This window comes from Petaurus breviceps, unplaced genomic scaffold, assembly GCF_028583685.1.
Source record: "Petaurus breviceps papuanus isolate PSGF00001 unplaced genomic scaffold, PetGlider_PUasm1.0 90881, whole genome shotgun sequence".
Lineage (NCBI taxonomy): Eukaryota > Metazoa > Chordata > Mammalia > Diprotodontia > Petauridae > Petaurus > Petaurus breviceps.
The window spans coordinates 6,988,807-7,010,326 of NW_027187369.1; the positions used below are offsets into that span (position 1 = coordinate 6,988,807).

General features: G+C 40.5%; 1 long non-coding RNA gene across 1 annotated transcript; it reads right to left on the reverse strand.

Annotated features, from left to right (window-relative positions):
- Window positions 1-223: 223 nt before the first annotated feature.
- LOC138150661 (uncharacterized) lies at window positions 224-21,382 on the reverse strand. Its single transcript, XR_011165613.1, has 3 exons — window positions 21,199-21,382; window positions 20,448-20,534; window positions 224-574 (listed from the first exon to the last, which is right to left on the reverse strand). It is a non-coding gene; the product is annotated as an uncharacterized lncRNA (long non-coding RNA).
- Between the last annotated feature and the right edge of the window lie 138 nt (window positions 21,383-21,520).

Here is a 21,520-nt window from a genome sequence, read left to right on the forward strand (position 1 = left end):
GACCATAGGGGCAGCTAGGTGGTGCAGTGAATAGAGCACCAGCCCTGGAGTCAGGAGGACCTGAGTTCAAATCTGGCCTCAGACACTTGACACACTTAGCTGTGTGACCTTGGGCAAGTCACTTAACCCCAATTGCCCTCTAAAAACAAAAACAAAAAAACCAAAACAAACAAAAAAGAAATGAAGACCATTAAAAGATACATAAGGATCTCTGAAGGCTTTATATTGACTCCTGTGGAAAACCACACATTTATATATTTATTTATTTTTTTGGTTAACACAGCAACATATTAAAATCAGATAGGAACTACTACATTTTAAGCTGGTTCCACCACACTCAAAAGCATTGTGATCAGTGGGCTGCATGTTTGATGCCTTTGCTTTAAGGGATGGTGGGAATGACCATGAAGATGATGATGATGATGATGATGATGCTTTTTCTTAGGGTTGATTTCTTTGCATCCATTTTCCTGTTTCTCTTTTTCTTATGTTGTAGAACTTGGGCTCATTCTCTTCCCCCAGGCCTCTATCTAACCATCTGTGAAGAAAGGCTGCTATACCAGATCTAGTAGGTCTGTGGATTAAGACAGAAGAGAGAAAGTGGACTCTTCCCTAATACTTGGAGGTCGCTTTTCAGATATGGGAGCTTAGTTAATCAATGTCACTGAGAAAACTGAAATGGGTTTGGAGGAAAATACATGCTAATCATACATAATTCCCATTTCTCTAATGCTATATGGTTACAAAGCACTTTACAGCCATTGTCTTGCTTGAACCTTCCAACAGCCATGTGAGGATCCATTTCACATTCTTTACCCCATTTTATTTTTTTAATTAAAAAAAATTTTTTTTTTTTGCTTTTTGGAGGGCAATTGGGGTTAAGTGACTTGCCCAAGGTCACATGGCTAGTTTTTGTGTTAAGTGTCTGAGGCCGGATTTGAACTCAGGTCCTACTGACTCCAGGACTGGTCTCTATTCACTACGCCACCTAGCTGCCCACTTCACCCCCATTTTATAGATGAGGAAACTGAGGCTCAGAGAGGAGGTGTGGCTTGCTCAAGGTTGCACAGCTCAGTATGTGGATTTCATCCTATTTTAAAGTCATAGACCCATTTGCACAGATCCATTAGAATTAACCTTTCACCTGCTACTCTCTTTCTTCTTAGATACCAAGAAGGGAGGGAGAGGAAGAGCTGTTAGAAGCTTGTTTGCACAGTCTGGGGGGAAGCACAAACAGGATAGGGGATTAAGTGAGGAAGTAGAGAGCCATAGGCAGAGACATTTTCTGCTCTGTTTGGACAGTCTGTGGACGCACTGCAAAATAGCAAAAAGTTTCTTTAATCTGACTGTGTTTCAGAGAAGCAATTTTGAGAACAATTTGTATTCTTTCAGGTGCCTATTAGCGACTCTGGATTGGAAAGATTACACTCGGTCCGATTTCACACTTAGGGTTAGAGGCAACTGCAATATAGTGGACAGAACTTGGATTCTGATCCTGATTCTACTACTGACTAGCAGCATGACCTTGGGCAAGTAATTTCTTGTCTCAGAGTCTCCATTTCCTTGTCTGTAAAATGAGAATACACTTGCACTGTCTCAGAGGGCTGTTGAGGGGAAAGTGGCCTGAAACATACTCCTCCTTCTCCAACCTGTTGAATCCTTTCCCTTCTTTAAGGTCCATTTCTGGTGCTACCCCCTCCATGAAACCTTCTCTCATAACCCATTGCTCCCAAGGGCCCTCAAAGAGCCAGAGAGGCTGGGCCACTGTTTCCTTTGGTGGACTTGTTTCTGCAAATAAAACCCATTAAGATAGGACAGCATAAGACAGGGTCTAGAGGAAAGTGTGTAGTTTAGAGACTAGTACATCCAGGTACCTCTTATAGGAACTCAGATTGTGTCTTAGCCTATAAGAGAGAAGAAATGTGAGAGCTAACCAAGTATTTGAAGGACTACCATGTTTTGCTTGACTCCAAAGATTAACCCATATAGATGTGAGTTACAGTAGAAGGAGCACTGGTTTGGAGTCAGAAGGCCTGGGTCTGAGTCCTGGTTTTGCCACTTATTAGCTATACCACATTGGGGAGGAAATCACCAAGTCTCAGTTGGAAGGGGCTTCCAAGGTATCTGGTCTAAACTGTGTCTGAAAAGGAATGCCTTCTACAATCCTGCCAGTGAAAGGACCCCACTGCCTCCCAAGGCAGCTCATACCATTTCGGGGTAGCTTTAACTGTTGGAAAATTTTCCATCTACTGCTTTTGGCTCTGCTCTCTGGAGCATATGAAGGAAATTCTATGAGATGTATGGGAAAACAGATTAGAGTCGGGGTGCAAAGAACTTTGAATGCCAGGAGTAGGAGATTATACTTTATCTGATAGTTAAACCCCCTAGAACACAGTGGGGAATATTCAGCCTCGAGGCCACATGTGGCCTGCCCTAGAGATTCCATTCAATTTCACAGAAATACAGAACTTAGAGCCAGAAAATAGAATGTCCAGGCTGGAAGGGACCTTAGTAACCATCCTCTTTATTTTATTTTATTTATTTTAAATTAAATTTGAAAATTTCTTTTATTCTGAATTTAAACACTGAAAAGGTTTTTTCATTTCAAAGAGAATTTCCATATATGTAACAGAACATAAAAAGAGGATTATTTATGAAACCCCTTTTATGACTGATTAATTGTAACCATGAATCTCCATTTCATATTGCTTACTTAAAAAAAAAATCTAACAAGCATCACCTTCAGAACTATCCAGCTCAACTGGCTCCAGTGTCAGGATGACCTGGGGATTGAATCCGGGCTCAGAAACTTAGCACACACCCAGAAACACCTGGCCATGTAACCTTGAGCAAGTTACTTAACCCCGATTGCTTATTAAAAAAAGAGCTATCCCGCTCATCTATGCTTCCCTCCTAACTTCCTTCTGCTTTCTTTTGTGCATTTTGAAAAAAAAAGTGCTTAAATGGGTCCTTTCTTTTTGGCATCCATATTGCTAACCTTTACATACTCCACTCCTCTACCCCAACCAAGAGGAAGAAAGAACAAGAAACTCCTTGTAACAAATAAGCATAGTTAAGCAACAGTGAATCCTCAAAATGTCCATGTCCAAAAACATCTATCTCTGTGGACACCTTGTACCCATCACCTCTCTGTTGGGAGGTGGGTAATGTGCATCATCATATATCCTCTGGAATCATGGTTGGCCATTGCATTGATTGGAGTTTTTAAGTCTTTCAAAGTTCTTTTTCTTAGCAGTGTTGCTGTCCATATATAAATTGTTCTCCTGGTTCTACCCATCTCTGCATCAGTTCTTAATACCCAGGATTATCTTAAATTGTCTCTTTTGCCATTTCTTATGCTGCAGTAATGTTTAATTATATTCACATATCACAAATTTTTAGCTATTCCCTGATTGGCTTAAGAGATAATTAAAGGGGGCAGTTAGGTGGTGCAGTGATCCAGCCTCAGACACTTAACACACAAACACACAAAACTAGCTGTGTGACCTTGGGAAAGTTACTTAACCCCAACTGCCCTCCAAAAGGCAAAAAAAAGAGAGAGAGATAATTAAAGGCACCCCTTTAGATTTTTAGCTTTTTAGATGGGGGGGAAGGCAGGGCAATTGGGGTTAAGTAACTTGCCCAAAGTCACATGGCTAGTAAGTGTTAAGTGTCTGAGGGTGGATTTGAACTCAGGTCCTCCTGACTCCAGGGCCAGTGCTCTACTCACTGCAACACCTAACCGCCCCTATTCTAGCTTTTTTTTTCTTTCTTTTTTCCCCTTACCTTTTACTCCCCCTTCAGAATCAAGAAGTTTTGCTCACAGCTATTGCTTCTCTGGTATTATTGTCTTTTTTTTGAGGGCAATTGGGGCTAAGTGACTTGCCCAAGGTCACATGGCTAGTTTTTGTGTTAAGTGTCTGAGGCTGGATTTGAGCTCAGGTCCTGACTCCAGGGCCAGTGCTCTATTCACTATGCCACTATTATTGTCTTTTTAAATGCCCTTCTCCCTTTCCCCACTTGTTCCATTGTTGAGTTTGATCTATTTCTATACCAAACTGTGTGTGTATATGCATGTATTCAACCCTCCTTTGTTCGTTTCAGACAGAACTGAGGTTCATCTGTTGTTCATTCCCTCCATCCCTTCTTCCGTGTTTATATACTCTTCTCATGAACCCCAATTATGAGAAATAGCAGTTTCCATTCTATTTTTCCTCCTTCTAACACTAGTGTATGCCTTTTTTCCTTCAGGATGTGATTGGTGAATTCTTTCTGTCTTCACTTTGCCCTCTGATTCTAATATATCCAAGCAGCCTTTATTTATGATTTCTTGAAATATAGCACCCAGGCTCTTTTAAGAAAATAAGAGTTTTCAGGTAGTTTAGTGATTCTTAAATCCTTTCTTCCTGACCTGTTTTTACTCCTTAGGGCTTCCAAGGTTCCCATCCTGGGACTTTCTGAGGGGAACCCTCAATCCTGACTTCATGTGATCCATCTCTGGTCACACTGGTGATAGCTTTGCTAGAAGGGCCCTCCTTTTCTATTTTCCATGGACTTCTGGCTGATTTTTAATAGTTATGGAATGGAAGAAGTAACTTACTATATAATTTCTCATTGGATTTTTTGACCATTATTTGATCTGATGTGAATTTCAGGGCTTTGTTGGAATAAATATGAGAGAGTTTGTCTCCAGTTCAGGTAGCCTTCTTGATCAGAAGTCCCAACTCCTCCATTTTAGAGTGGAGAAAACAGGCCTAGAGGGTAGAAGGGAATTGTACAAGAACATTGAGCTAGCCTACCTTAATAACCCACATTAATAACCCTAGTCCTCTGCCTCTAAGTTCAGTTCGCTTTCCAAACCTTCCTCTCCAGCCAAATCTGCTTCCTTTTCTGAAACAATAAAGGGGGGATTTGATAATGCCTCCATTTTACAGTGTCTCCTATTGTTAGTGTGGGCTGTGGGAGGAAGGGAGCAGACCTAGGGGCTCTTTCATGACCTCCTAAGGTCCTTTGAAACAATTAGAGAATAGGACAGTCTATAATCAAGGGTGCCCAATACTGGGATGGGGGCAGGGGAGAAGGTACAAAAGAAATAGAAGGTAGTATGGCCTTGGTAGGAGGATGTCTGAGTTCAAATCTCAGCTCTGCTATTTCCTACCTGTGTGACCTTGGGTAGTCACTTGCCCTCTCTGGCCCTCAGTTTCCTCAGCTGTAAAATCAGAGGGTGGATGAGATGACTTTTAAAGTCCTTTCTAGCTCCAAATCTATGAAGTGAGGTTTTCGACCGTGTGTGTACTCTGGTTGGACAAGGCTATTTCCTCCTCTGGCAACCCTTTTCACTCTCCACTTTTATTCTTACTTCTTTTGGCAGTCACCTTTCTGGTATCTCCTAAAATCCATGAAACTCACCTCTTCTGCTATGTCCAGGGGTGGCTAGGTGGTGCACTGAGTAGAGCGCTGGCCCCAGAGTCAGAAGGACCTGAGTTCGGATCTGGCCTCAGACACTTAACACACACACACACACACACACACACACACACACACAAACTAGCCGTGTGACCTTGGGCAAGTTACTTAACCTTAACTGCCCTCCAAAAAGCAAAAAACAAAATTATAAAAAAAAATCCATTAAACTCTAGATACATGAGGACACTGCTTTGGCCTTGGCCTTGACTTTGATGAAAACGTGAATGAATACATAATCAGTAAAGAAGATTCTTAATCTTTAGAGTAAAGCTATGGTATCTCTTTTATTTTTTCCAAAAAGTTTTATTGGGTCCTTTGTTTTTGACACAATAGTCATTTCCCTTGAACTTCCCCTGGCCCTCACTGACCTCTTTCCCCTAAGGAAGGAAAACACTGAAGCCAAGCTGAAGAGTAGCAGGCAATGTATACAACCTGTATACTCACATTGTCTACTGAGTGAAGGAAGATGTGCTTCCTTATGAATCTGCTTGTACTAAGATCAGTCATTAGAACCAGTCAGGAGTTCCACCACCTGGGCTAGGTGGGGCTTGGTGTTTGTTGTCAATTTCATCATTGGTTTGTTATGCTTATTGTTCATTCTGCTTCTGTCCACCCCTACTTCTGAGGAGCTGAACCTACCCTGTGAGCCCACTCCTTGCTCTTTCTTCCACCGAAGGAACACAGTGAAATTTTCCATACAGATACTATCTTTGCTCTTCAGCAAACAGCTGTGTCAAGATGGAAGTCAATGGAGCTTCATCTTTGCTTCTGACCCCTTATTAGCATCAGATCCACATCACTCACCCTGATTCTGCAGCCAAGGTCTAAGAGGAGATTGGCAAATAGAGTCCACTTTGAAATTTCTGGGTATGCAACAACTGTTACCAGGCTTTTTGCATAATTAAGTGGCATAGGTGTTCAAATCTCAAATGAACTCAATGCCCACATCTTGTTTACTTTTATATTCCTAAGCTTCCAGGAGTTCAGCATCTTTCTAATCCTATTCATTCACTCATTCACTTAATCAGCAAGCATTTATTAAACCCTGCTATGTGCCAGAGAGAGGCTGCTTGTTGGGGAGTGTAGAGAAAGCCAGGAAGATCTGGATTCAAGCCCTGTCTCTGACACATTCTGGCTGTGTGTGACCCTGGGTCAATCAACTAACCTCTCAGTTCTCTAGGCAAGGCCTTAAGATTGTATGTTGTAGAGAAGGTATCCATATTCATTGGTAGAGGGAAATTTCTTCCTTAGAAGTTCTCTCTAGGGGTGGCTAGGTGGCACAGTGAGTATAGCACCAGCTCTAGAGTCAGGAGGACTTGAGTTCAAATCTGGCCTCAGACATTTAACGCTTACTAGCCATGTGACATTGGGCAAGTTACTTAACCCCCATTGCCTTGCCTCCCCCTTCAAAAAAAAGCAAAACTAAAGTTCTCTCTACCAGTGAAATCACAGTCCTGTCCCTATCTGTCTCAATGTACCAGGTTCCATAGTACCACTGAGTCAACTAAGTCCCAGACTGGGCATGTATATTGTATCAGTCAGGCAGCCTGGTATCTGAAAAAAAGCAGCAGTATACCCTGGAAAGAGCCCTAGCCTTGGAGGCACAAGGTCTACTTACTAGCTATGGGACTGTGGATAAGTCACTTAGCACTGTAGAAACTCATATATTTCTATATGGCTTTTGCTGTTGTTGTTTTTGTTGTTGAGTCGTTTCAGTCATGTCTGACTCTTTGTGAACCCATTTGGGGTTTTCTTGACAGAGATACTAGAGTGGTTTGCCATTTCTTTTTCCAGTTCATTTGACAGATGAAGAAACTGAGGCAAACAGGGAGAAATGACTTGCCCAGGGTCACAGAGCTAGTAAGTGTCTGAGGTCAGATTTGAACTCAGAAAGAGGAGTCATCCTGACTCTAGGCCTGTCACTCTATCCACTGCAGAACCACCTAGCTGCACTTCTCTAGCTAGGGCTTTATTGTTCTCAAAGCCCTGTTTTCATAAGTCTGTGGTTTTATCTGTACAATAAGGGTTGGAACAGAGGTTGACCTTTAAGTTTCCTTACAACTCTAAGTCCTTTGAATCTATGAATCCTAGAAGGTAGTTAGGACAAATATTATCTCCATTTTGCAGGGGAGAAAACCAAGACTCAGAGAGGGAAAGTAACTTGTCAACAGTCATATATACAGCTAATAGGCTGGCAGAACCTGGATTCATACCCTGGGGGCTTTCTATTATATCACCTCTTTCGGAGCCTTCCTTTCATCATTTGCAAGACAGGAAGAATCATCCTTGCACTACATACCTCATCAGATCATTGTGAAACTCTGATGAGATTGTACAGACTCTGCTACATGATGGCTGTATATAAAGGACTTGAAAAATGGCATTTGTCCCTCTGTGGCTTTGAGACCTTCTGTTACCCTGAGGCCAACCAGCTGAAGAGTCTCTCTAGCTTAGCTGGGTTAGTGATCAAACAACGGGCACACTATACCTGGTACAATTGGCAGAGCTTCTGGATCACTAGTAGTGTTTGAGAACCCAGTGTCCCCTTCATGTCACAATGAAATATTAGAATAGGGTGGCAGAGAACAACTTGTCTTATAACAGGACACTGGAAACAGTGCCTGATTTGGTGTGGGGAAGAAAGCCCTGAGTCTAAGCCTATTTACTACCTGGATGACCTTGGGCAAATCCTTTCCTCTCCCTGGGCCTCACTTTCCTCCTCTTGTAAAATGAGAGGAATGGACTAGATGGCCTCTGAAGGCCTTTCTGGCTCTAGACCAGGAGCCTATGGATGACCTTGGACAAGTCCCTTCTCCCTTTGTAAAATGAGGGAGTTGGACTAGATGACCTCTGAGGGCCCTTCTAGCTCTAGCTTGAGGATCCCTCTGGTTTACTCTATATCTGAGCAGGCACTTCTACAACATTATTGACAAGTGGTCATTCAACCCCTTTTCGCATCTTGTCCTACCTGTGGGTAGCTCTAATTGTTAGCAGGTTTGACCTATAGCATCTCTTACCCATTGGCTCTTAGCTCTGCCCTCCAGAGCCCCCTCCACAGGCAACCTCTAAGATCCTTGAAGACAGCTCTAGTGCTTCTCCTTCTACACACTGAAGACCTTTTCAGGGGCCCTCCCTCAGCCTCCTATCCCATGTTCTAGTCTCTATCCCCCATTCTGATTGCTCTTTTCTGGTGTGCTTCAGCTCATTTATGGCTTCCCAGAGCTCCAGAGGTGGTCAGACCAGAGTGGGGGGAGCAGGACAAAGCCTCCCTGGCTGCCATGCCCCACATGCAGTCCAGGGTAGTGTTCACTTGTTCGGGCTCCCATTTTACATTGTTGATTCATAGTGCGTATGCCGTTAGCTGAAATCCTCCAAAGCAAAAACCTTTCCACACTTATAGAAAGTTTTTTTGGACATGTTTTGTTTTTTATACCATTCATTTCTCTATATTCTACCCCCCCACACATTCCCTTGTAAGGAAGAAACACTGTAAGAGACTTCATCCCATTTCATATGCAGCATTCCATACTGATAGTTTATTGAGAGGAACAAAAGTTAATGTGTTTCATCTCTAAGACCAAGTTTGGTAGTTGCAGTTAATATTATTAATTCAGTCATCTTTTTTTTAAAGCAATCAGGGTTAAGTAACTTGCTCAAGGTTACATGGCCAGGTGTTTCTGGGTGGGTGCTAAGTGTCTGAGCCCGGATTCGACCCCCAGGTCATCCCGACACTGGGACTGGTGCTCTTACTCTCTGTGCTACCTGGCCTCCCCTAGATAATCTTTTTCTTCTTTCTTTTTTTTTGCCTTTTGGAGGGCAATTGGGGTTAAGTAACTTGCCCAAGGTTACACAGCTAGTTTTTTTGTGTGGGTGTTAAGTGTCTGAGGCCAGAACCGAACTTGGGTCCTCCTGACTCCGGGGCCAGCGCTTTTACTCACTGCGCCACCTAGCCACCCCAATTCAGTCATCTTCTAGTGCTATTTTTCATGTATATTATTGTAGCCATTTTTCATATTGTTTTCTTGGTTGTACTCATTTAACTCTATCAGTTCATACAAGTCTTCCCATGTTTCTCTGAAATATTCATCCTCCCTTACAGAACCCAGATACCTTCCTTCCTCTCTCTCTCCATTCCTATTTTTAAAATATTTTTTGATTACATATAATTTTTTAACATTTGTTTTTTAAAATTTTGTGTTTCAAATTCTCTCTCTCCCTCCCCTCACTACTCATTGAGAAGGCAAGCAATTTGATGTAGGTTATACATGTGTAGTCATGCAAAATATATTTCCATATTAGTCATGTTGTGAAAGAAAATACAGGACCTCCCCACCTTGAAAAACCAACCAACCAAACAAGAAAACTAAAGAAAGTTTAAGAAGTATACTTTGATTTGCATTCAGACTTCATCAATTCTTTCTCTGGAGGTGGATAGCATTTTTCATCATGAGTACTTTGGAATTGTTTTAGATCATTATATTGCTAAGTCATTCACAGTTGATCATTGTACAATATTGCTGTTACTGTGTAATATGTTGTTATGATTCTGCTCACTTCATTTTCCTTCAGTTCATCTAAGTCTTCTCAGCTTTTTCTGAAATCATCCTGCTTGTCATTTCTTATAGCACAATAGTATTCCACTACAATCATATACCACAATTTGTTCAGCCATTCCCTAATTGATTGGCATCCCCTTAATTTCTAGTTCTTTGCTATCACAAAAAGAACTGCTATAAATATTTTTTGTACATATAGGTCCTTTCCCTTTTAAAAATCTCTTTGGGATACAGATCCAGTAGTGGTATTGCTGGGTCAAAAGGTATGCACAGATTTATAGCCCTTTGGGCATGGTTCCAAATTGCTCTCTAGAGTGGTTGGATTAGTTCACACTCCACCAACAATGCATTAGTGTCCCAATTTTCCCATTATCTCCCCCCAACATTTGTCCTTTTCCTTTTTTATCATATTAGCCAAGCTGATAGGTGTGAAGTGGTACCTAATTTGCATTTCTCTAATCAATAATGATATAGAGCATTTTTTCATATGACTATAGATAACTTTGATTTCTTCTGAAAACTGTATGTTCTTATCCTGTGACCATTTATCAATTGGGAAATGACATTTTTCTTATAAATTTGACTCAATTCTCTATATGTCTGAGAAATGAGGCCTTTATCAGAGAAGTTTGCTGTAAAATTTATACCGCCCCCCCAGTTTTCTGCTTTCCGTCTAATCTTGGCTCCATTGGCTTTGTGTGTGCAAAACCTTTTTAATTTAACATAATGAAAATCATCCATTTTGTATCCCATAATGCTCTCTATCTCTTGTTTGGTTACAAATTCTTCTCTTATCCATAGATCTGACAGGTAAACTGCTCCATGCTCCTTTAGTTTGCTTGTGATATCATCCTTTATGTCTAAATCATGTACCCATTTTGACCTTATCTTGATATATTATATAAGATGTTGGTCTATATGTAGTTTCTGCCAAATTTCTTTCCAGTTTTCCCAGAAGTTTTTGTCAAATACTAAGTTGTTGTCCCCAAAACTAGTGTCTTTGGGTTTATCAAATACTAGATTACTATGGTCATTTACTGTTGTGTATTATATACCTAATCTATTCCACTGATCCATCATTCTGTTTCTTAACCAGTGCCAGATTGTTTTAATGGTTACCACTTTGTAATACAGTTTGAGATTTGGTATGGCTAAGCTACCTTCCTTCACATCTTTTTTCCATTGATACCCTTATTATTCTTGAACTTTTGTTCTTCCAGATGACTTTTGTTATTATTTTTTCTAACTCTATAAAATAATTTTTGGTAATTTGATTGGTATGTCATTGAATAAGTAAATTAATTTAGGTAGAATTGTCATTTTTCTTATGTTGTCTCAGCCTAATCATGATCATGTAATTTTTCCCCAGTTGTTCAGATCTGATTTTATTTGTGTGAAAAGTGTTTTGTAATTTTGTTCATATAGTTACTGGGTTTTTCTTGGCAGATTTACTCCCAAGTATTTTATATTGTCTACAATTATTTTAAATGGAACTTTCTATCTCTTGCTGCTGAAGTTTGTTGGTAATATATATAAATGCTAATGATTTATGTGGATTTATTTTATATCCTGCAACTTTGCTAAAGCTGTTAAGTAGTGCAACTAGTTTTTTAGTTGATTCTCTAGAATTCTGCAAATATACCATAATATAGTTTACAAAAGTGATAGTTTTATTTCCTCATTTCCTATTTGAATTCCTTCCATTTCTTTTTCTTCTCTTATTGCTATAGATAACATTTTTAGTACAATACTGAATAACAGTGGTGATAATGGGCATCCTTGCTACTATAGTTTTTTAAAATTATGTTTTATCAGTGCCTTTTGTTTTCCCATAATTTCCAAACATAATTGTCACAATCTTAACATAGTATTGAAACTTTCCTTGCAACAAAGAAAAACAGTTCAGCAAAAACAACTGATATGGTAATCTTCTTCTGACAGTATAGAGCCCCAGTCTCTGTGCCAAGAGGAAGTCCTTTTCATTATCTTTTCTCTGGGTATGTCATAGTTAGGCTTCGATTTAGTGTTCTTTTCATTTACATTCTTGCAGACATTATGTATACCATCTGCCTGATTCTGTTTATTTTGTACATATCAGTTCATCAAAGTCTTCCCATGTTTCTCTGAAATCCTCATATTCATCATTTTTTAGTTCCCCATGATATCCTATTATATTCCTACATGAGAGGTAGTGCATCATAGTGGATAGTGAGCCTGCCAGGAAGACCTGGGTTCAAGTCCTGCCTTGACATATACAGGTTGTGTGATCTTAGGCAAGTCACTTCGCCTCTCAGTGCCCTAGGCAAATATCTCAGACTAGAAGTTATAGAGGAACTGATGCTCTGCATTTGTTAGGGGGCGTTTCCTCACCTGGAAGTTCTTTGTATCAATTAAATCACAGATCCAGCCCCAGGCCCTCTCCCTACATTCAGGTGCCACAGTTTGTTCAACCGTTTCTCAAATAATAGGGACCTATTTCTTTTACTATACTATTTGCTATGAATATTTTTGTATATTTAAGTTATTTCTTTCTGTTTTTGACTTCTTGGGGATATGCCACAAGTTGGAATTGCTGGGTCAAAGGGTATTCCTCAGATCTCTTTCACATCAATTATTGTCCAGGCACCTTTCTTTCCACTCATTATGCCATCTGCCTAGTTCAGGGCCTCATCACCTTTTACCCACTATGATAGCCTCTCCCAATTGGTCTTTCAGTTCCAGTCTCTTCCCTTTCTAATAGACAATACTCTATTTCATACTGTGGCCTAAAGTATTGTTGTTCAGTTGTGTCCAGCTCTTTGTGACGTTGTTGAGTTGAATTGATGTGTGTGAATTGAATTTAATTGAATTCATTTGCTTTTTGATTGGTCAACTTGAGTCTGTTCTATCTTTCCATGAAAGCAAGAACTTCTTCCTTAAGAAATTTTTGTTGTAAATGACTATAGTAATCTACTTTTTGATAAACCCAAACACTCCAGTTTCTAGGATAAGAAATCACTATTTGATAAAAATTGCTTGGAAAACTGGACAACAGTATGGCAGATACTATGCATAGACCAACATCTCACACTGTATATCAAGATAAGGTCAAAATAGGTACATGATTTAGACATGAAGGGTGATACTATAAGCAAGTTAGGAGAGTTACCTGCCAAATCTATGAAGAAGGGAAGAATTTATGACCAAACAAGAGACAGAGAACATTATGAAATGCAAAATGGATAATTTTGAGTACATTAAATTAAAAAGGCTTTGCACAAACAAAAACCAATGCAGCCAAGATTAGAAGGAAAGCAGAAAGCTGAGAAACAATTTTTACAGCAAACTTCTCTGATAAAGGCCTCATTTCTCAAATATATAGAGAACTGAGTCAAATTTATGAGAATATAAGTCATTCCCCAATTGATAAATGGTCAAAGGATATGAACAGGCAGTTTTCAGATGAAGAAATTAAAGCTATCTACAGTCATATGAAAAAATGCTCTAAATCACTACTGAGTAGAAAAATGCAAATTAAAACAACTCTGAGGTACCACGTCATACCTATCCGATTGGCTAGTATGACAGAAAAGGAAAATGATCAATGTTGAAGAATATGTGGGAAAATTGGGACACTAATGCATTGTTGGTGGAGTTGTGAACTAATCCAACCATTCTGGAGAACAATTTGGAACTATGCCCAAAGGGCTATGAAACTGTGCATGCCTTTTGATCCAGCACTACTAGGTCTATATCCCAAAGAGATTATAAAAAAGGGAAAATGTACAAAAATATTTATAGCAGCTCTTTTTGTGGTGGCAAAGAATTGGAAATTGAAGGGATGTCCATCAATTGGGGAATGGCTGAACAAGTTGTAGTATATGAATGTAATTGAATAATATTGTGCTATAAGAAATGATGAGCCAGAGGATTCCAGAAAAACTTGGAAAGACTTACATGAACTGATGCTGAGTGAAGTGAGCAGAACCAGGAGAACATTATACACAGTAATAGCAACATTATGCAATGATGAACTATAATGCTCTTTTCAGCAATACAATGATGCAAACGATTCCAAAAGACTCATGATGGAAAATGCTATCCATATCCAGAAGAACTATGGAGTCTGAATGCAGATCAAAGCATATTATTTTCTGAGTTTTTTGTTTTTTTCTTTCTCATGGCTTTTCCCTTTTGTTCTGATTCTCCCTTTGCAAGATGACTAAGGTAGAAATATGTTTAACATGATTGTACATGTATAACCTACATCAGATTGCTTACTGTCTTGGGGAAGTGGGAAGTGAAGGCAGGAGGGAAAAAATTTGGAACTGAAAATCTTATAAAAATGAATGTTGAAAACTATCTTTACATGTAATTGGAAAAAACAAAATACTATTAAGTGGAAGAAAAAAGAAATTTTTGTTGAATTAAATTGCATTCTTTTGTGTTTTCCTACAATTTCTGCTAGTACAGGGCTGTGCATATAGTGGAAGTTCACGAAATGTTAACTGAGATTAAGAATAAATTTATGTTCCTTGGTTCCCGACCCTATACAGACCATTCTTCCCATGGGCCATCAAATAGAAATCTTAGTCACAAATTCTCTCCATGGAAAATCTTCCTGGCTTTTCCTTCGCCTTTAGGCACTTATAACTCATCTAGCCTCTGAGAAAATTGCAGCTTAACCCACTGGATGTACACCAAGTTTTTTCAGTATCGTCATTCCAAATGTTTTCTCTCTGTCCCCTCCCTAAGCTAATAACTTACATTTATATAACACTTTCCCCCACAGTTAACCTTGTGAGATGAATATTCTTAGTGTTAACTTCAGTTGACAGATGACTTGCTCATGGTCACACTTTTATTACATGTTGAAACTGGGACATAAACTTGCCTTGAAATCTAGCTCTTTTTCTTCTATACCACATTAACTCTTCAGTGTCAGCTAAGGCGGTGTGATAGTAATGGCAATTAAAGATTCCCCTGTATTGGCTTGGTTTTCAAACTGATTGTGTTAAAACCCAGAGTTTGTTAATCCCACCTGTGGGATGGACTTGTTGATGTGAAAAGAAAGTCCTGAACTGGGAGGAGCTGGTGATATAGATTTGGAGAGACAAGAGAGAGGCAGAAGAACTTTTTGGAAGCAGCACCCACGTGGAGGCAGAGAGAGAGACTGAGAAGGATTGCTGGGGCCACTTTGAATTGCCCTGGACTTTTGAGACCTGCCCCCTGAGCTGCCAAGGACTGAGGAGACATGGCTGTTTTGCTGGTACTTTGTCTGTTTTGATGTTGTTTTGCCAGATTTGTCCACTGGTGAAAGACTGTCCTGTTGAAGAAGTCCTGGAACCTGGCTGTTGGATAAGAATCCCGGAGACTGTCCTGCAGACAGAGAGTGAATACTGTCCACTGGTGAAGGACAGTGCTGTTGTTGCAGGGGTCTGGAGACTGTCCTGCAGACAGAGTGACTACTGTCCACTGGTGAAGGACAGTGCTGTTGTTGCAGGGGTCTGGAGACTGTCCTGCAGACAGAGTGAATACTGTCCATTGGTGAAGGGCAGTGCTGTTGTTGCAGGGGTCTGGGAACCTTTCTGTTGGTTCAGAAGCCCTGAAGAAGGATTTTCTTGTTGTATGTTTACAGAAATCCTGGAAGAGGGTTTTGCTAATGTTTTCAGGGGTTCTAGAACTGTTCTGCAGACAGATGATGAATTAATGAAGGGACTGGCAGTGTATCTTGTGGCCTTGCTAAGCCTTGTCTCCCCAGGAACTAAGATTGCTGAGAACTTGCCTCCTGTCAAGATGAAGAAAAGACCTCCATTTGGGTATTAAGTGCTGTGCTTAAACTTGATGTAACTCTGGGGTAGATTCAATTGTGATCCAGGGGTGGGGAACTTTTGATCTTTTTGTGTTCTATGGTTGAACAAGTGAATGTACTTTACTTATGTTTGGAAACTAATCTCCATTTGAGAAGAGGGGCTTTGTGGTGGACTAAATGAAGGTATAGCCTAGGGGTGGAGAAGTATTTAGAACTGGGACTTTGTAATTGATTGTATGAATGGAAGGTCCGGGGGTGGGGTAGTATTGGGAGATTATTTAATCACACTTAGTAAATGCTGTATTTGGAATGATATGTCATGTTTTGACCTTCTCAGTTCTTGGTTTGTCACTGAATAAAATGGAGAGCACCTATGCTGGTATTCTGAACCTTGGGAAGTTGCCTTTCCTTGGCATTACAGTACAGGCGGTCTCACTCTTTCCTTTTGCATCAGTCTTTCCTCCTCCATCAATTTGATGATTAAACCCTTGGTAAGATTATGTGCAGCCCTGAACCTCAAAACCCTCTGTCTCTTGGGAAGTAACAACCTCTAATTTCACAGCCATTTGGAGAAGTCCACTGAATAAAGCTCTGGGACATTTTTTACCACTCTGCATGTCTACTTCTGCCCTAACAACTAAGCAACCTGAGATCTCTAGAGACAGATAAACCACATGCAATCTGTCCCTGTTTAGCTTTCCCTGCAGAGATAAATCTAGGAAGTTAATAAGTAGCTGGGGGAGGAGGCAAAGGGGAAGTATTGGGATAGATAGACAGAGAATGCATGGAAGAACACACAAAGTTCCTATCGATCATCAGTCTTGATCTTCTCCAGGGCAGATAGTGTGAATACTTAGTTAGCTGGGGCAATATCTTTTCATCAGAAAAAGAGGTTTCTAATGAATCTAACTGCTTGTGACACTGCTGCACTAGATCTCTGCAAAATAAACATAAAGATGTAATCTTCCCTCTTTGTTAGGCTTTTATACTATTAACCACCTCCTCTTGTTAGATACTCTCTCCTCTCTGAATTTTCTTGATTCTACTTTGTTGTGGTTCTCTTTTTTATCAAATGCTTTATTAACTTCTGATTTACATAATTCATTTCCGCCAGATTTTGAGTTATAAATTTTCTCCCCATTTTTCCCCTACCCACCACTCCAAAATAGTGATCCCACTGGATAAACCCTCCTCCCATCTGCTCTCCCATATCTTCTTCCCTCCCCCCTCTGACTTTCCAGTAGGGCACAGGGATCTCTATGCTCCAGTGCCTGTATATCTTATTTCCCAGTTACATGTAAAATAATATTAATAATAGTATATATATGTATTTTAAACATTTGATTTTAAAGCTTTGAATTCCAGGTTCATTCCCTTCCTCCCTTGTTACCCACCCTTACTGGGGAGATAAGCAATTCAAGATAGGTTATACACGTGTAGCTAATGCAAAACATTTCCATAGTGAATATATTGTAAAAGACTGACTATATTTCCCTGTCTCCTATCTCACCTTCCACTTGTTCTATTCTCTACTTTGATCCTGTCCCTTTTCAAAAGTGGGCGCTTCCAACTTCCCTCCCCCCCCCAGCCTGCCCTCCCTTCCATCATCCCCCCTCTCATCCCCTTCCCCCCTACTCTCCCATAGGGTGAGATACCCTATTTAGTGTGTATGTCATTCCCTCCCTAAGCCAAATTCAGTGAGAATAAGGTTGACTCATTCCCTTTTGCCTTCCTGTTCTCTTCCCTTCTATTGTACGTTTTTCCTTGCCTCTTCTATATGAGATAATTTACCCCATTCTATCTTTCCCCATCTCCTCTCATTATATTCCTCTCTCTCACCTCTTAATTTCACGTTTTAAATATCATCCCTTCCTGTTCAACTGGGCCTATACCCTATGTATATGTATACCTGTACACATATATACACATACTCAAAATAAAAATGGTCAAAAGATATAAACAGGCATCTTTTTTTTTGCTTTTTTGGAGGGCAACTGGGGTTAAGTGAGTTGCCGAAGGTCACACGGCTAGTAAATGTTAAGTGTCTGAGGCCAAATTTGAACTCAGGTCCTCCTGACTCCAGGGCTGGTGCTCTATTCACTGTGCCACCTGGCTGCCCCTAAACAAAGAATTTTCAAAAAAGAAAAAGAGGAAGAGGAAAAAAATCAATAAAACCAATCAACACATCAAAAAATATTCCATTCAGTGTTCCATACTCACGGACCCCTTCCCCTGCATAGGAGTGGGTCAACATGCTTTTTCATATCTCTTTTTTGAGTTCTAGTGTGTTCTTTGTAATTTTGAAATATTCAATTTCTATAGTTTTGTGGTGGGTGTTTTCTCTGTTTACATTGTTACTGTCATTATAGACATTGTTTTTCTCTGTACTCATTATGTTTGTGGTTTCTTGTAACTCAGTAGTATTCCATTATATTCCTGTAATAATACACTTTAGACATTCCCCAGCCTATGGGCATCTAGTTTGTTTCTCAGTCTTTGGTACCACCAAAAAAGTGATGTTATAAGTATTTGGTATGTAGAACGAACCAGCCTTCCTTCCTTCCTTCCTTCCTTCCTTCCTTCCTTCCTTCCTTCCTTCCTTCCTTCCTTCCTTCCTTCCTTCCTCCCTCCCTCCCTTCCTCTCTTCTTCCCTTCCTCTCATTTTAAAGATGAAGAAGCCACGGTCCAATTCACATAGTCAGGAAATGTCAGATGTGAAATTTGAACTCCGGTTTTCAGATTCCAAATCCAGTATACCAGACTGCCTGTCTATGTAAATAATGATGGTATGCTTTGTGAGGTAAATGTTCCTTTTACTGTTAACAAATTTGATATGGAGGAAAATTTTGGAAGAGTCAGTTTTATTATGGTCACCAATGGCCCTAGTGCCCCCTACTCACAAAGGGTCCCTGGGTCTGCTTTCACAAAGACCTAAGTTTAGCCCTGGGGGACTTTTAACCCATTCCGACTTTTCTTGTTCTCTCTGGCTAGTTATACTATGCTGCCCCCCATCTCAGGGAAAATCTAAATAAAATTTAGGTATAACTTATTTCTAAAGTCTCCCCCAAAATATGGTCCCTCTAGAAAAATTACTCCATACCAGACCAAATAATATTCAAGAAATATAAAGAAAATCTTCTGTAATTACCTTCATCTAGCCAAGGACAACAAGGCAGAAGTTAGAAAGGAGTCCACCAGAAAAGCCAGCATGAGGGTAGGCAAATGACAAAAACTACCAATAACGATCAGGCACATTTCAGTGACAACTGATGCTTCCATCAGTGTGCCTGGAGAGCTCAGATGGGGCTCCAAAACCACCACTATTCACAGTATACCAACTCACTGGTTAAGTCAGTCCATGAACATTTATTAAATGCCTACTATGTACCAGGCACTATGGATACAAAGAAAGGCAAAGGACAATTGCTCTTGTCAAGGAGCTCACGGTCTAATGGGGGGATAACCAGGTACAAACAAGCTACATACAGGCTAAATTGTAAATAATCACAGGTAGAGAACTTTGAACTAAGGGGGATTGGAAAGGCTTCCTGGAGAAGGTGGGATTTTAGCTGGGACTTGAAGGAAGCCAGGGAAGCCAGGAGGTGGAGATGAGGAGGGAGAACATTCCCAGGCATAGGGTTCAGTCAGTGAAAATTCCTGGATGGAGATGTTGATTTTATCTTTTGTAATCACCTTTATCCCTTGTTTGATTAAGAATTCATTCCATAGCACCCACCCAGAAACACCTGGCTGTGTAACCGTGTAACCTTGAGCAAGTTACTTAACCCCAATTGCTTAGGGGTGGCCAGGTGGCTCAGCGAGTAAGAGCACCGGCTCCAGTGTTGGGATGACCTGAAGATCGAATCCCGGGCTCAGATACTCAGCACCCACCCAGAAACACCTGGCCGTGTAGCCTTGAGCAAGTTACTTAACCCTGATTGCTTAAAAAAAAAAGAATTCATTCCATACCCATAGCTGTGAAAGGCTTATGATGTTTTTTTTCTAATTGTTTCACACTATGATTTTTTATATGTCATATACCCATTTTGAATTTATTTTGGAATATGGTATATGGGGGGTTGCTATTGTTTTTTGCCCATGTTGTTTATAAATATTCCTGTGGGTCTGTTTAGATGTGGCTCATAGGGAAGACAGAATAGACATATCTAGTCTCTTCCCCCTCCACTTTCTGCCTGGGAGTCTTTAATTCCTTCCAGGAAGCAGGGGGTTGAGGCCATAGGCCAACCACTCTGCACTCCTCTGGGAGAGGGAGTTCTGGGCTAGAATTACATCTGCTCCCTTAAATATTATTAATTTAGGGGAAGCAATTTTTAGGTTTAAATTAAACTCCTGAATTCTGTTCCTTAATGGGGAAGGAGGGTCCCAAGACGCTTTATATTCAAGGGTTTGACTCCCTTCCCACCAGATGCAAGTTCTAAAGTGAACACACATAGCAGATAGCAAGTAAACCCATTTATCTAAGTAGATAACAAAACAGAAATCAGAGAAGATATTTATAGGAGAAATATACCAGACAATATAGATTAAATGCTCTCCTTTTGGGAGTGAGATAATTCAGTTCAACCAGGAGAGGGAGTCCCAGATCTCACTCAAGGAGAAATTCCCCAAATTACCTAGAGTAGCAAGTCGGCAGAGGGATGTGGATAGGGATGGCCATCGTATCTACATGCCACTTCCTCCCAGTCTCCTTTTCTCTTTCCCTGAAAAAAGGTTGGAATTGTTTATCTTCTCTATCAAAGTTGGAAGCCAGAAGTCCTTTGAACAAAGGAATTACAGGTATAAGATATTAGTCTAGGCCTAATTTCTGCCAAACTGCTTTCCAGCTTTCATTGTTCTTATCAAATAGGGAGTTTTTTTTTTCCTAGAGAATTTATGTTTCTAGGTTAGGAGCTTGCATTCTAACACGGTAGACAACACATATATCCAAGGTGATGGGGATGAGGGAGGCAAGAGGAATCAGGAAAGGCTTCAGGTAGAAGATGACTGAGTGCTGCTCAGAGACAGGAAGGGAGGAAAAAACGGGAAGGGAATTGAAGGAAGTTACATAGTATGGTCAAATTTCTAAATAACCATTCATTGCCTTGGAAAAGTGCTTTGTTATCCATTATCTAATTTGGGTATCTCAATAGCTCTGTGAGGCAGGTGCTACCATCACCCCTATTTTAATGATGGGGAAACTGAGGTTCAGAAAAATTTTATCACAGACTCACACAGTGAGTGTCAACTTGAACTCACGTCTTCCAGACTCCAGGTACACATCCAGCTCTCTAGGATAAAACTGCCTGGGAGAGGCTTGGGGGCTCAGGGGATGCCAGGGCTGCAGAGCCCTGCAGACTTTGAAACCATTTCTGACTTGTGTTTTACCTTCTTAAATTTGATGCCAGTCAGCTTCTTCATTCATCAATAATCATCAGTTCAGGTTTGGAAGGGACCTCGGGGGCCATTTATTCCAATTGCCCTATTGCCCCAAGTCACACAGTTATCAGTGGAAGAATCAGGAAGAATCGGACACCAAAGCCTGAGCTTGTTTCTTTCTTCCTTCCCTCCCTTCTTCCTTCCTTCTTTTCCATATCTTTTCCTTTTCTCCCTTCTTCCCTTCCTCAGCTGCAGGGCAACCCTCAGGTCTAGCCCCAGCCCCTGAACGGTCTTTTCAATGTTCAATTCAACTTCGCGCGAGCCCCGGTGC